This window comes from Protopterus annectens, chromosome 9.part0 (assembly GCF_019279795.1).
Source record: "Protopterus annectens isolate FY-2018-M chromosome 9.part0, PAN1.0, whole genome shotgun sequence".
NCBI lineage: Eukaryota > Metazoa > Chordata > Ceratodontiformes > Protopteridae > Protopterus > Protopterus annectens.
The window spans coordinates 950096713-950113761 of NC_056743.1; the positions used below are offsets into that span (position 1 = coordinate 950096713).

At 40.6% G+C, this 17049-nt stretch overlaps 1 protein-coding gene across 1 annotated transcript in view; it reads left to right on the plus strand.

Annotated features, from left to right (window-relative positions):
* Positions 1-17049, plus strand: part of LOC122810916 (oxysterol-binding protein 2-like) — a 421889-nt gene that overhangs the window by 387503 nt on the left and 17337 nt on the right. The gene's annotated exons all lie outside the window — the stretch shown is intronic.

Genomic DNA, 17049 nt, shown 5'->3' on the forward strand with positions numbered 1-17049 from the left:
TGCAGTTTACCACATCATTAGCCCCATGCAACTAAAATAACAAATATATAAAAAAGCAGTCCAAAAAGTCTAATTTCATACATTCTCACAAGTGGAGGAATAAGCATGACAGAAAACAGTATCCTCACCTTCTTATCTTTCAGTGTAGATTCATCCCTCTGAGCACTCTGAAGATGCAAATGAGGTGTGAACTCATTACAATTGCTGAATACCAAACTTTTGACTTTGTGTAGGAGGGGTGTAAGGTTGGCATAATGGTTAAGGTGTTTACCTTACAGACACAAGGTACAGGGTTTGATTCTCACATGGGGTAACTGGCTAGGCTTAAAATGGTCCAGAACGGCAATTAGCCTAGTACTAATCTATGAACCTATGAACCTATGTAAACATAGTGTAGCTAATACACCATTGTTAGGTGCTTGTGGCTTGAGCTGTGAATTATTACTCTGAGTGACGCAAAACACAGTAATGCACAAACACCCTTCCCTGAAGGGGGGTGTCATTGAGGATACACTTACAAAGTGTGGAACTAACTGCAGTGAGCTTGTAAACAAAATCAAACACCCCACATGTATATTTTCTTGGCATAATATCACAGTTTCCTGCCTTTGCCAAAAACTGTTGTTCCCTGTCATGTATTTGAATCACACCTTGAATAAAATGAGAGAATATGAATTGGAGACTGCATGTGTGATAGTAAAGCAGAGATAAGGGAAGTATTCCCAGAATATAAAGGCAGAACTGCAGTTTTTCAAACATATTAGTAAATGTTATTTGATTATTCATTCCACTAAAAATGTTATCTACACATTTACGGTCATCTGAGAATGTCCAACTTTATGAACTCCTTAATACTGGATTAGAAATATGAATTGTTTGTATGCATACGATTTTACAGGTATTGCAAAGCTGTGTCTGTGGCAAAGAGAGATGACCCACTATAACTGTGTTGTGTAAGTGCGGTAGTCTTATGGTTCATATCTAGAGTTGTTTAACCTTTGTTTCCCTTTTTATCTTTTTTTGCCTTTACCATATATGTGGCATTTGACATAGTGCAAATACAGTTTGCTTCTTAAGGAAAAAATTAAAAATTTAATTTCAATCAGCTTATAAAGCACAAACATGCTTATTGGCATTGTGCAGCGGTCAGTACCATGGATGGTAGTGACTGCAGAAATTCCACCTGTCAGCGGATTGTCTATTGTGTTGTAAGAGGTAAATATGTTAATCTAAAAAGGAGAAAACAGAGGTGAAGCAGGGTTTGAGTCTCATAGTACAGATATTTTAATGAGGAGGGGTAATAATGAGTATTTATACAAGCAATATATGTTTGCTATTACCTTTTTTCGTTTGCACATTGCCTGCTTCTGGGCAAACAAAGTTCACTACTTAAGGAAAAAAGTGAAGAATTTAATTTGGTTCACCTTCCTTTGCACAAGCAGGCTCAGCAGCAAGTCATGGACATCAGCACCATCGACAGTACTGAGTGTGGAAAATACAGCAGCTCAAATCTAGCACAATCTACTTTTTTTTAGTAAAGGTGTCCCACTGTCATTTTTCACAAAACTTTGATTATAAAGGTAATACTGCATACCAATAGCAATGTATAGCAGGTTGAGTGACAGAAAGGTATCATCACTGCTTGCATGCACATACTTTTGTAGGTATCATGGCTCATTAATGACTGACATATCCCTAGTTGATGTGTGCAACTGGTTTAGCACGGCAAAGATGATAATGTAATACAAAATGCAGTTGCCTATCTCTGATGGACAGAATGGCTCATGGACAATCATCTAGACTCCTCACATGAGACAATTATAACTGTAAAACAGAATGCCTTATAGGGGTTGGGGGTGTAGGTACAATGGTTAAGATGTTTGACTCACAGATGTAAGGTGCAGTGTTTTGATTCTCATCTTTGGGAGCAAAATTGGCTAGGCTTAAAATGGCCCATTCAGGCAGCTAGCCTACTAATCAGTTATGTATTGTGAGGTATCTATCAAAACTCCAAACTCTGTTACTAAAGTTATCCATTTACAGTTATTGTCAGACATCTGTCCTGCATTATACCTAAGAATGCATAAGCCTTTTAATGTCACACACATACTGCCCCAATTGAAGTATAGGACTAGTCACTCTAAGCTGTATATCTGTAATGACCATGGTTGACAAACATTTCTTCTGTGGCAATGAGGTATAATAACCTGTGTGGAAATGTATGCATTGCCTTTTTACTTAGGATTCAACCCCATCTTGTACTAATTGCATTTAACAGTGTGCAAGTTCCAACAAAAATACATGCCAAGTCATCCTATTGATCCCTCCATAGTCAAGGCTTAAAAGCCAAGTTATTTACCATTTCAGTGTTGATCATTGAACAAAGTGTGACCAGGTATAGCAGCTCACATACCATTAATCAATGCCAAATGTCACATCATCATTGCTATTTCATAAACTCCCTTCTTCTTTGGCAATGTTTATCTTTGCTCACCATCGCACAAATGTGGTTGGCATGCTTGTGTATGCTTACACACTGGTCGTAAAATGTGAAATCACAATTTGGAGGGGAAACCATTTCTTCTGTTGTTGGATGACCTTTGCAGACATACAGGCAATGGAAAGGATGTTACCAAATTCAGAGCACAGAGCTGGGGTGTGGAGGAGTCAAAAATCTTTGCTGCACTCCTCGTCAAACACTACAGCTGGAGACTTCTACATGGGAACTATACCAGGTCTCAGTACAAAGATGAGGCTTGGAACAGCTGAGCCTGCCAAGGCTGTTTCTAGTGTAACTGGTATGCCATGCACTGGGGACCAGTGCAGGCACCACTACAGTGACCTTAAAAGGCACAAGCAGACTCAACTCAACCAGAGGCTGGATGAATTTCAAACTTCTAACACCCTCCAGTTGTGTAAGTATGCAGATCAAGCAACTTGAAATGATACACAGTGGTGTAGATAGCCAAGAATGGTGTGCATAATGTTTTCATGACTCCTCTTCTCTCATTCTTTATTTTACAGCTGCATAGGAAATCACGAAAAACAGGAAGGTACATCCTGAGAGACTGGCTATATTCAGACAGGTAAATAGTATGTCTGTAGTATAACTGATCCTGACTGTAGTAATTATTGTGATTCTGCAGATCAGTATCCCCTTCAGCATGAATATCTAAACTGTATCAGCAAGCATACATGATTTTTTCTGTAGCTGTTGGTAATTGTAATAGGCAAGTTTAATAGTGTACTCAGATTATGTGGGTTCATTTCCCACAATTAACTGTATCAGCAAGCATACATGCTTTCTTCTGTATTCGTTGGTTCATAGAGTCATAGGTTCAAAGCTAGGTACTAGGCTATCAGCCTTGGGGCCTAAACAAGCCCAGGCAAAAAGGTACCCTGGCTTTTGCCACCCAAGAAAATTATTTTCCTGTGCCACTGTCGAGCAAAGCCACAGAGGTGATCCCTGGAGTGAATTTCCTATTTCCCATCCAATCAGCAAGATTTTCTAAAAGAATCCTAATGAGGAGCTTTGTTTGATATAGATAAGTAGTTTATTCCAGAGTATGGGAAGTCTCTGGGACAGGAATCTATCCCTCCATGTTCTGTTTAATGTGGTGACAAGGTTTAGGTCCTTAGAGCATGTAGCTCGGAGGGATTGGGATTTTTTTAAGTGTAGCATGTCCAACAGCTCTGGGTTTGACATAGCTTTGTATGTTAGGCAGAGATCACCTCTGAGTAGGCGATATGCGATGGAGTAAAGCTGGAGTTTTTTAAGACGGTCTGCAGAGGGCATCAGTTTGAGGCCGGTAATCTTCTTTGTGAGGTATTTCTGCGGCCTTTCCAGTTGTAGATGTCTTGTGAGGTACATACCAAAAGGGGCATTGTACTCTATAATGGGTCTAATGAGTGATGAGTAGAGGGGAACAATGACCTCTTTTTTTCTGGATGAGAAACCTTTTGTGATGAGGTGTGCCACGTAGAAGGATTTCCTGACTACTGTGGTGATATGATTATCAAAGGAGAGACTACTGCCCACCTGTGTCCCAAGGTCTCTTATCACACTTTCAGTGTTAAGTATACTACCGCCTATGTTGTAGTTCATGGGTACAGAGCTTTTGCCAAAGGGCATGACAATGCACTTTTTGACATTGAGCTTGAGGCCATGGCTTTGACACCAGGCATCTGTCTCAGTGAGGCCCTTTTGTAGGATGTCCACATCATTAGGAGTTTCGATTATGGCTCCTAGTTTGCAGTCATCTGCGAACTTCATTAGCCAAAGAACTTCTGTGTTAGCCTGTACTTCAGAGAAGTAGATACCAAACAGGAGCGGACCCAGGATTGAACCCTGTGGTACTCCACTTGTCACTGGTCTGAAGTCAGATTTGGAGTCTGCTACTTTCACAGTGTGGGTTCTGTCAGTGAGCCAGTTGGCAACCCATCTTGTGACGTAGGGATTTATACCTAGTTTAGTGAGTTTATCTATAATTCCAGAGTGGGGGATGATGTCAAAAGCCTTGGCAAGATCTAGATAGGCTGTGTGAACCACCTTAACCTTGTCTACGGCTTTGGTGACTGCTTCAAAGAAGTCTATCAGGTTTAGGAGACATGCTATGCCTTTTAGAAACCTGAACTGGGTGGGATCCAGAGTTTGGGGATTGCCAATATCTTTGTTTATAAGTTCCATGATGATACGTTCCATGGCCTTGCAGACCAGGCTCATCGGGCTAATAGGGCGGTAGTTCCCGGCGTCCGTGGTGGCTCCCCCCTTGTGGAGTGGGATAACCATTGCTGTGCACCATTCAGCAGGCACAAAGCCTGAGGTGTGGCTATGATTGAACATGGCACTTAGGTGGGATGCCAGTTCATTCTGTAGTTCGTGTAGAACGCAGCCTGGGATGTTATCTGGTCCCATGGATGCTGTGTTCTTGGCTTTGGAGAGTGTGGTTTTTACCTGTGCAGCCGTGATTACAGGAACTTTGCATTCTTCCGGTATAGAGATGGGCTCTTTAAGGGGTGAGAGGGGGGTAAAGTTAGCACTGAACCTATCTGCCAAGATGTTGGCAATATCAGTTGGGTCTGTATATTTAGTGCCATTGTGCTGTAACTCAAAGCAGATCTGAGTGTTGCCATTGAGATTCTTGACACAGCTATAGAATGCTTTGTGGTTGTCTTTAGAATCAGTGGTGATTTTGTTTTCATAACTAGCTTTGGAGGATTTTATCAGGGATTGCAGCTTCTTACTGAGGCTGACCAGGGAGCTCCTCCACTCGTGGGATTTTACTCTCTTTTGCAAGAGTTTCTTCCTTCTGTTGTACAGTTTGTTTATGGCAGGGGACCGCCAGTTTGGCTTCCTTTTTTTGGAGGATAGCATCTTGGTTCTGTTTGGGATAGCACAATCCATGCACTCATGTAAGTGCTTATAAAGTGCAATTGTGTAGGATTCAGTAGTCGTAACTGTATTGTTCATCTGCATGGGTGTCATGAAGTTCACCACTTCTGTCTTAAGAAGCATGAAGTTGGCTTTCGAGAAATTTTTTACCCTGGTTTCCTTAATGGGGGGGGGGGGGGTTGGAGACAGGATGTGGATATCTAAAGTAATTAGCTTATGGTCGGAGCGGAGCAATGAGGCATTGACTTTAGGTGTGGAACACCATTCACTCATATTGGTAATGACTAGATCCAGGATATTGTTGCTCCTGGTGGAGGTGTGGATAAGTTGATCCAGGGCATTGGAGTTTATGAATTCCAGAAAGCGTTGAGCAAAGGAGTTGGTACATGAGTAGTTTTCCCAGGTAATGGTGGGGTAGTTGAAATCGCCCATTATTAGGGTGTTTGGTTGAACCCTAATATTTTCCAGTACATCAAGAAACGAGGAGTGGGAATCCTGGGGCATGGTGGGTGATCTGTAGCAAGCTACAATTTGGATTGCAGTTTTTCCCAGAGTTAATTGCACTTGGATAACCTCGGCTGCATTATGCTGAGCAACTAGCCTGGAGGTGTGGATATCCTTAATGAATATGGACACACCTCCGCCTTTGGTGTTCCGGTCCAGATTACATGACCGAAATGTGTGGTATGAGTTATAGCCTGGTAGTGCAGTGGTGCTCTCTGGAGCCTTGAACCAGGTCTCAGTCACTGCACAGATATCGATGTTTTCCATTTTAAGGAGTGCCTCGAGTGAGTGCATTTTGAGATTTAGACTTCTAGCATTGAGTAGCATCACCCTCAGATTTTGCTTGCCTGTTCCTGTTACGATGGTGAATTTGTCATTTGAACCTTACCTAAAAAAGGCATTATAGTGGCGGTAAGAACCTTAGCCAGTAATCGGAATCCCAGGGATGACAGGTGCAGGCCATCTATGGCAAAGCATCATGGTCTGTCAACCATGTCATCCCAGGCAGACAGATACTGGATCCCTTTAGAATGGCACCAGAAGCTTAGCCAATTGTTGAAGTCAATCATTTTGTCCTTGTACTGTGGCATCATTCTGGGTGATGGCAGAATGCTACTCAGGGCTAGGGTCATACCTGCCTGGCCTACAAGATCAGAGAGCTCTTCCATGTCTCTTTTCATGTAGTCCAGGGAGGGACGTCTCAGGTCGTTCACACCAACATGAACAATGACAGAGTCATATTTGTGCTTGTTGTGGAGTGACTTGCGTGCGTGGGTTATGTGGCGGATCCTGGCACCCGACATGCAGCTGACAGTAACCTTCTCCTTGTTTAGCCTGGTGAGTGGGACATCAGTGTGCCTGACTATAGAGTCGCCTATGACTAGTGTGTTGGGTTCATTGTTTTGCCTTATTGGCTGTGGTTGAGTGGCACACTGAGTCTGCGGGCTATGTGTCATTTGGGTTGTGTAGGGGGGTGGAGGTTGCTTGCATTTCTGCTATGGAGGTCTCTGTTGCTTGAGCAGATTATTATTGAGAGCCTCCGTGAATGTTTTTGTGTTTCTATGTGTGGGTTTTGGTGCTGTGGATTTAGTGAGACTATGTGATGAGTGTGGTGTGGTGCAAGTGTTTACCTTCTCCTCTTGACTGTCAAGTTCAGTCTTGATTGGAGAGAGCTTTACCTCCAGTTTGGCTAGATAAGTGCATCTCTCACAGGTTGTAGTGTTGGGTGGTAGGAGGAAAGGGTTGTCTGTGTACATGAGGCAATTTCTACATTGCCCCAAGATGCCCAGATTCATCAGATAGACAGGAGAGAACACTGGGAGCTGACCCTTGGACATGCCTGAATAAAAACTATTTTCCTCTAGATAAGTGAGGAAAGTGAGTACAAGAGCTGTTTTTCTCTAAGCAAGTGAGAAAAGTAAGTACCAAAACTGTTTTCCTCTAGGAAATGAGGAAGGTTGAGTGCTGTAGTAATTAGTAGGTTATTTAGTGCTTACAAGTTCTGAACAAGTGCTGATCACGAATAAGCAAATTCAAGTGCTAAAAGTAAGAATCTGTATCTGGACTAAACTAGTTACAGGAAAGGGGGGAAACAAGTGCAAATGGGGCTTTTTAATCAGAAAGTTGAGAGAGTTGTAAAAACTGCCCAAACGGCCAATAACTACAATTTCTGGGCCAGAACCACTCCTTATGTGGTAGATAGGTTACCTAGTCCTTACCACTCCCACTGATATGCTAGAAGGCTTCCCACCAACACAGAAAGCTTGGGGGGGGGGGGCTCAGAAGCTTACATACAGTCCTGGATACAGCAAATCTGAATCTGGACTACACTAGTTACAGGAAAGGACTTTTTTTTTTTTTTTTTTATATATATGCAGAAAAGTATCTAAAACAGCAGTCAAAACAATTCAAATGCAGTGCAAGCTAGCACACTTGAGTATGTAGCAATGTTAGACCAAACAGTTTAAAAATGCAATTAAATAAAAAATGACTAAAAGCAATGCAGGAGTCTATTCGGTAGAATGAGGTAAACAACAAAACAGGAATAGGGAGGGTGGGTATGGGAAAACCAACACCTTCAGCAGAGATCTGAAAAACTATACAGTGAAGCAAAAATAACAGTGTACAACTCTGAAGTCAGCCAGCAGTGATATAAAATTAGTCAAACAACAATTACCAGTACACAACTCTGAAGTGCCAGAAAAATATACTCAGCTCTGTATATCTCTGTATATCTCCAGATAGTGTATATCTCCAGGTAATTGTAATAGGCAAGTTTAATAGTGTACTCAGATTATGTGAGTTCAATTCTCAAAATTAACATATAGAGTCACACTCAAAAAGTATCATTTTTAAATTTGAAATGCAGCAATATTGGCTTTAATGGCATGTTGTTAACTTACTCTGTTGAATCTTTAAAAGCATAAATAGAATATGTGCATATTCCAATGGTTACTTGTAACAATTCACAATCATTTTTGGGATTGTGAAAGTTTTATAGCTGGTATAATAACAAAGGGATGTTTATTGTAATAAAGCATGAATGTGACATATCATGGTTCTAATCATATCTTTTATTTTTGTATCACCTCACCCATTATCTTTCTCTTTGTGTGTGTGTGTGTGTGTGTGTGTGTGTGTGTGTGTGTGTGTGTGTGTGTGTGTGCGTGCGTGCGTGCGTGCGTGCGTGTGTGTGTGTGTGTGTGTGTGTGTGTGTGTTATCTGGAATCACAATGTTCCTATGCCATACAAAATGCATTTCAGCACAGGGAGGTGAGACAACTGCTGCAGCTTGGCCTGCCAACCCTCCAGCAGCTGTTGCACCAACATCCATCACCTCTGAGATATGCAGACTGGCAGTACTGCTTCCATAACTCTTGCTCTTCCTGGTCCATGCTTGTCATGTAGCAGTGCCCAGCTATTGGTCCAGTGAAAATCTCTTGGAGTACTGGTGGAGGCAGCAATTATGTCACCTGCCAGGAGCTGCCAGGGGTGATGTCAGAGTGGATAGAGAGTGGCTTTGGTGCCCACATCAGCCAAGTAGAGAAGTTGCTCTTAAAAATAGAAAAAAACATTCCCATGTCAAGCAGTGTTACTGGCAATTAAGGAAGGGGACAGTGATGACAGTTGTGAGGGTGAGGGCTAGATTCTCACTGTCCCACACTTGATGGGCATGTGCCTCCAATGTCCCCTACCTATCCCCAGTCATGGTGTCCACCAGCCTTTTTGTGCCCATTGCACCCTTGTCTGTCTTGTATGTAATGATTGTTTGCACCTGCTTCATCACCTAACATACCTATATAGGCCTCACATTTCTAGGGCCCTTCTCCAACATTCCTCTCTTTTTGAACCACCCAAAAAATGGGCACCTTTCCCACTCACACAAACTAAAAAGTCCCATACGAAACACTCCACTTTGTATATGTGTCTTCTTGACATACTTGATTTGGTCCAATTGGCTATACAACATCGTTGCAGTGTTGTCATCAAATTGTATCTACTTGTGCACATTACTGTGGTGAAGAAGTGGATATCTGTGGTTATTGCCTAAATCCCCCCTGGAAATGCCTTTATGGTTTACCTTTGTTCTTCCCTTAGCTTGCCCCCCCATTTCACCACTTTCTTATCAACCCCATTTTCAAACATTTAAACTGTCAAAAAATGGAGTCACACACAGTACACATGGCCAGAGGTGGCCCATAAAAAAAGCCTCAGCTTTTACTCCTCTGCATTTGCACAGAATTTGGCATTGCACACAAGTGCTGAGTAGTGGTGGATGGCTGCTCATGTCTTATGACAAAACCTGATGATTTTTTACCATCGGCCACACTCGTCCAGTTTTCTTTGCACAAAGTGATTAAACATGCTGTGCTATAGGACTATGAAATGAAGACAGGCCCTCCTTTGAGACTGTTACCTTAACAGATCTTAGACTGCTGAATGTAACAAAGTGCAAATAACTTGGTTTAAGATTATAATTTTTTTTTTTGCCCTTAGCATCAAAGGTTTGATTCTGGATGCATCTCACATCATTTCTTTGTGTGATGTTGTATAGTTATGATATGTTTAACCACCCACATCTTAACATTTGCCACAGGTATGAGTTCTCAAGGAGATATATTGAATACTGGCCAAAAAAGACTATTTGAAAAGCATGCGCCCCCATAACTATGAGATAGTTATCCAGGCTTGTTCAGCTTGTCATAAGTCTGTTGTCCCTCTCCTAACCCTTCTTAACCCCATGTCAGTAACTTCATGCTATATAGAGCATGGCAGATTAATAGTGAGAACACACCAAAAACATGCCCAGAATCATTCCATCACACCCAGCATTGCTATGTGTATGTCCATCTCTCCTTGAATTCACCCCTTCACATCCACCCCTCTTTGCGCATCTGATAGGCTGATGGATGTAAAGGCCATCTCATGGTTTCTGCATACTGCCATGTCTCTGCTGATGGATAATACCAAATGTTATCTTGATACAATAGGTTATCAGTGCTCCTGTAGTGTGCAAGGTTTCAAAATCTGCTGTAGGATTCTCTTTGTGTCACGTTCAGGTGATGATCACATATATAAACATCATCTGTGTCTTAGCTTATAACCCAGCAGTAGGGGATGTTCTTAAGGGCTATTTTCAAAGGTCTCTTTCTGGTGTATCTGTTACCTATTCATCTGTCGACCTGTTCTCCTACAAAAGTATGTTACCTCTGTTTATCAAGTAAATTGTAAAGTGGGCCACAACTGATATAACTGTCAAAAATCAGTTCTTACATGACAATTATATTTCAGATGTGCCATATCTTCTTCAAACAGATGTATATGGATATATTAACTATTGTCACTTTATATCTCCTCTACTCTTATCTTGAGAAATTCATGCTGAAGAACAGGACATATTCTGATTGAGATGACACATTATACCAACACACCATTATGATTTTCTTGAATGTGCCAGGACAGTACCTCCTACATCCCCTATAGTCCTGCGTCTGTTATTACCTCCCGTGTCTCATCAGAATATACTGTAGCATCTGTAGTAGGATGATGGATGAAATGCTCATCTAATATGATGTATGATGTGGAAAAAGTCCTTTCTGGGAAGAACCATACTGCACACAATTTTCAGGATACCCGACCCTTCAGAAATAGTTAGCATATCTACTGAGTCATACTAATCATTTCAAAAGATGCACCACCCCCTTGCCAATTAAAATGTGATTTGCAGTGAGGTCTGCAAAACAGCTACTACTTGTACAAGTGTATTGAGGTAGGCATTGCTGATGCAGTTTGGGGAAGATACATACTTTAGAGTAGTCATTGACAATCACATTTTCAGTCCTGAACACATTTACTTAGCTAATAACATCCTGACACCATTTGTAAAAAAAAAGAAAATTATCTGAGTTTGAATCCTGTTCTGATGAGAAGCTCACTATACACAGCCACAGAGAAAGATATGCAGGTGTATTTTCCACACTCAGTACTCTCCAGAATTTTGGTGGATGTACATCACCACTGAGCCTATTTGCATGAAGGAATGTATACTATATTAATTTTTTCTCTTTCCTTAAGCAGAGAAATGCTTTTGTTCAGCTTTTAATGTCACATAAACAGGAAAGTCAAGGACAACATTTATTTATGTAATAATACTTTGGCCCTAACATTTCAAAGATGGACTACAGCACACATGTCATACTAACTGCATGCAATTTCTCCCATAACATATCCTGCAAACCTGATGCATGAAATAACAGAAACAGATGTTTTTTGTAGCTTACCCAATCAGGTCAGTTACTTTATGTTCCTATTTGCACACAGTTTGGCAATGAGCACCAGTGGACACCACTACTTCACAAGTCCAAGATGAATTCTTGAAATTCAAACCACATAAGCACTAATACTTTGCTACCATCCTTGCAAATCAGCTTCTCAGACATGCACTTTGTGAAGATGTATATAGCATGTCTAACTTTGGTTATTGGGTTGTAATCCTCCAATTCATGGAAATACATTCATATACACAAGAGAAGGGCAGTGATGTGTGCTTGACTGAACGTATACTTTCTAATATTCATGTATGCCCTGCAGCAGTGCGCTTGCAAATGATATATTAGTAATTGGGCCATTGTTAAACCTTTTCCAGAATTACATAACCTAACTACATTGTTACATTTGGTATGGAATTATAGTAATGGTTAACTATCAACATTTAGATTGGCACTTACTTGAAGCTTGGAAGGCTGAAGGACTGTTTTCAAGTTTTTGTAATGCTGATTCAGAAAATGTTCGAATCCACATTAGTGAATGGCAGTTTGCATTTGCTAATGTGGAATCGATGTTCTGATAAGAGATCGCACTACAGTGGGGATTAGGAAATGTACCCTTTTCTCACTGTAGTGCAGTCTTCGAGTTGGAATATATAATATTCAATGGGTGGGGGGGGGGCTTGCCCCCCCCCGCAAAAATATTACTGCTAACACAGACTTTTGACATTGGAACTTCCGGTGTTCAAATGTCGATTCCATGTTACCATTTCTGAAATTTGTTAAATCATTATTATCAATTTTTGGCTAACTGGTTGATCAAAAGATGGAAATTTATTTTGATTTTCCACATTTTGATAGTGAACCTATAGTAACAGTGGGCTTTTCTCATGGTAGATCATATCTCATTGATATTGTCAGTGACCTGTATTATTGTGGACATACCTTCATCCAAATATGAGGACACATAACTCCACCATTTTACTACGTGTGTGTGTGTGTGTGTGTGTGTGTGTGTGTGTGTGTGTGTGTGTGTGTGTGTGTGTGTGTGTGTGTCTCAGCTACACAGCATCTTGGAAAACATGTACACGTCTGTCTCACTTTTGCACTATGCATTCAAGACAGCTTATTCGACTTAAGTTGCCAGGATGCATTTATAAGAACTTTTGCTAATTGCGCTCATGCAATTGTATCATAAATCCTGGCTTTGCAGCCAAGTCTCATAACAATATATGTTAACTGCAACACTATGATGATGTCATCCTCTACAAAGTGTTGTGTGACAATATTAAAATCACACTTCTGCATTTGTGCAAGTGTTAAATACTCTGTTTTCTCGCTTGTGTAACTAAAGAGGTAGGGGCTGTAATCTCATGGCAATCAACTTGTGTAGGTGTATATTCCTTCAACTATCAGTCTAAAGTCAATTTTACATCAGAATGTGAGACATTTCAAGCCCATTTTAAATAGGGGAACCTTAAGGGGTGATGAACAAGTGGTCTTGGCAGAACACGTTTTTAATAGAAGGGATGATTTAGATTACAACATCAATTTTATAACAACCTTTTCCATTGATGCCGAACTCCTGAGGGATGTTAAAAATAAAAATTGGGTCATGATTAGCGAGGACATTATGGCTAGGAACAAGTTAAGGCCAGGATCTAGGGTGTTGTTTAGGAAAGGCTCTAATCTAAAAACACTACTTGAAAAAGAAGTTAACCCATATGTTCTTAACAAAGGGAGCAAGAAATGTGGAAGATGTTCTTCTTGTAAACATATAGAAACTTCTTCCTCATTTACTATAGGGAATATTAAATATTCCTTAGAAGGAAAATTTGACTGTGGGACAACAGGTGTTATATACTTAGCTAGATGCCAACAGTGCCCCTCTTTCTACACAGAAAAGACTGAGAGGCACTTTAGACAAAGGATATATGAGCACCAGTATAGTATTAGTAGACAGGGCAACAATATTGCTTTGTCCAAGCATATTTTGGAACACACCAACCACACTTTCCTTTTTATGGTTATTGAGAAAATAGATCTGAATCCCAGGAGAGGACCTTGGGCTTTAACACTCGAGGAGAGAGAGTTGCTATGGCAACTGAGAGTAAATGCATTTTCCTACCCTGGGTTGAATGATTCTTGTTCCCTGAAATGTATTTTAAAACTTAAAGCATTAACCAGGTAAAAAAACATTTCTATGGGGGCATTTAATATTTGACATTTTTGCTGTAATTAGTATCAGTGAAGAATTTGTTTGTGTTTTAAAAAGTTTTTATACACAAAGAAATCTGAATGCATTTACTTATATACTTGCTAAATTTGGATAATGAGAGGTCCATGATGTCATCAACTTGGGACTATTTAAATTGTAAATTGAGCTATTACAAATGTCTGAAGAAGTTCCTTTAATGAAAGGTGAGGAAAGCGCTAACAATAAATTTTAGTTTCAAAATCATATATTCTGTCAATGTCGCACATTAATGGTCATAGTATTTTAAAGGTATCCATGATTGCGCCTGTTATTTTCAACATTCTCCAGGGGTCTGTGGTATGTGTGCCTGATAGCTTGAGGGCTATGATAACATGTCAATCATATTGAATCAGATTCAGAATCAGAAATACTTTATAGATCCCGCTGGAAATTGCTTATGTTACAACTACACAGATAAACATAGACACAATGTATACTAAACACAAATGTTACATAATTAGATATGATAGATACTATACTCACTTATGTTACACACATATATAACAGTAATGCCTGACATAGGTACACTGTAGACCACAGCCAAAGTATTAGATGAGTTTAATACCACATATAGTAATGACATGGTAGGGGGGAGCCTTTTGTGTTAATTACCACTCACACTAGGACTTGGGGTTTTACTTCCATGGTGGTGAAGCGGTAGCGTTGTTGCCTTACAGCAAGAGGTTCTCCCATTCGATTCTCGTCTTGGGTTGGGAGTGCCTTCTGTGTGGAGTCTGCATGTCCTTCCTGCGGTCAAGTTGGCATTGGAAACACATGCGTTGAATGGGTGTGCCTTCGTTGAAGGTTGGGCATCGGGCTGGCAACTCAACACCATAAAAAACAACTGCCAATCATCAGCTGACCGGAGTTCCACTGTGGCGACCCCTAACCGAGAAAAGCCGAAAGACAAACAACAACAACAACTAAAACATGGGATTTTGCACATTACAATACTTTAACTAAGGTATAGCATATTGCACAAAGGATAATTGCACTGATGATTAATATAGCACTGAAAAAAAGAGATAAAAGAGAGATAAAAAGGATGGGAAAAAAGAAAAATATGGGTATGAGTTTAACATTGCACTATGTGGTCTCCTTTAGTAGTGGGGGTTGTGCTCAGATGGTATGAGGTGTTATAGAGTCTGATGTCTTTGGGGAGGAAGGATTTCCTGTGATATTCAGTGGTGCACTTCATGCTCATAGGTATCCTGCTAAAGGAACTTCTCTGTCCATCCACCACTCTGTTTCTGTCCATCCACCACTGTGCTGAGTGTATGGTCAATATTTTCCATGATGGACTTTAGTTGTGCTAACATTCTTCTCTCAGCCATAGTTTTGAATGAAGAAATTCATTTTGCAGATCTTCAGAGTATTGAATACCCCCTATTGTATATACCAACCTTGCTAAGGGTCCTCTCCTGTGAGCATGTCAGTGACGTGTATATCACAACCATTCACCTCCATTGACATGTAACCTTATGTGACTATCACATACATGCTACCATGTGTGTTTATATCATAATATACTTGCAGAGAAGATGCAAACAGCATTACATAATGTGCTATCTACATACGTGTTTAATGCTTTGCTACTGGCTTGTCTTGGAAGTGTACATAAATTGACATATCCTATTGTGGGGAAATTTACATATTTACCATGCCTTCTTCCACTTTATTCATTCCTATTATTCATGCCTGTGCACATGTTCATCAGAAAACTCTCCCTGACCAGCAGGGCTGGTGTTAGCATTTTGGGAGCCCCCAGCAAATGTCAAGTAGGGGGCCCCTTGGACACTTCCAGTCTAAGTATCACCTTGTTACTACCACCCCTCCTATGCAACCTTTTAGTTCATGTTGTAGTGTTTTAGAGGTAATATACACAGACTGAACTGTAGTTACAGTGCTCTTACATTATGAGAGGACTGTGTACCACACTATGTTGGCTCATGTCACAGATGGACATTCACAGTTAATGGAATTTAGTTGTAGCAATGACACATTACAACAACTCCATATGTGGGGCTGGACTTAGGTGAAATGGTGCCCTACGCACTGCCTACTGCCCCCCCCCACATGCATCCTGTGGGCTCCAGTACTCCCATCTGCTGCCCTCCCAGCTCACCACGTTATGCACATTACTTTTTTCTCTATTTTCTCACATTTTGCCTTACTCTTCAGCTTTTTCAAGAATCCACATTTTTCTATATGCTCTGAAACGCATTTTATTTTTTTCTTTTTATACAACCTGCTTGACTTACAAAGCCATGTCAGACCCAGCTTTGTTAGAAATGCTACATATGGAATACACTGTGACTATAAAACAAAAACATGTTTAGGTACTGATTGTGTTTTTACAAGTGAATAGCTTTTGGGTTTTAGTTGTGGACACAGTTTGCAGTACATGTCTTTGTTTTATAGAAATGCTACATATAAAGAAACCCCAATCCCTCTGCACCACACACTCCAGAGACCTCAACCTCATTACCACAATCAACAGAACATGCTGAAGGGACAGGTTCATAATGCAGAGACTGCCCATGCTGTGGAATAGACTTCCCATACATGTTAAGCAGAGCACCTCATTGGTCCTCTTCAAGAGAAATCTTGATGAATGAATGGGAAATAGAAATTCACCCCGGGGATCACTCCAGTGGCTCTACTCGATAGAGGCACTGGGAACTAACACTGGGCTGCACAATGCCAGGGCACTTCTCTGGGCTAGGCTTATAAAGGCTCCAGGGCCATTAGCCTAGTACACACCTATGAACCTAATGACAGTTTGAACAGAAGCTATGATTAAGGAAAGAAATTCAGTGTTGCTGTTCAGATTTAGTTTTCCTTGCATTTTAGAACATTTTCCCAACCTTTTAATCCAATGGTAGCCTGAAAAAAATCATGAGTCAGAAAGGAATTTCAGTCTTACTTTTTTGTCTTTCAAGAAATACATAAGTTGTGCACAAGGGTTAATGTTCAGAGCTGACAGAATAGTAGCTCTCAATAAACTAATAATACAATTGTAAGGACACACAAATCCTGTCTGGGAATACTGCCTGCTTCCCTACCCCCCTAAAGAAAAAGACAGTCGCTGCCTGTGCATCCCTCTGATGTTAGATTGGGATGAAAGCAGA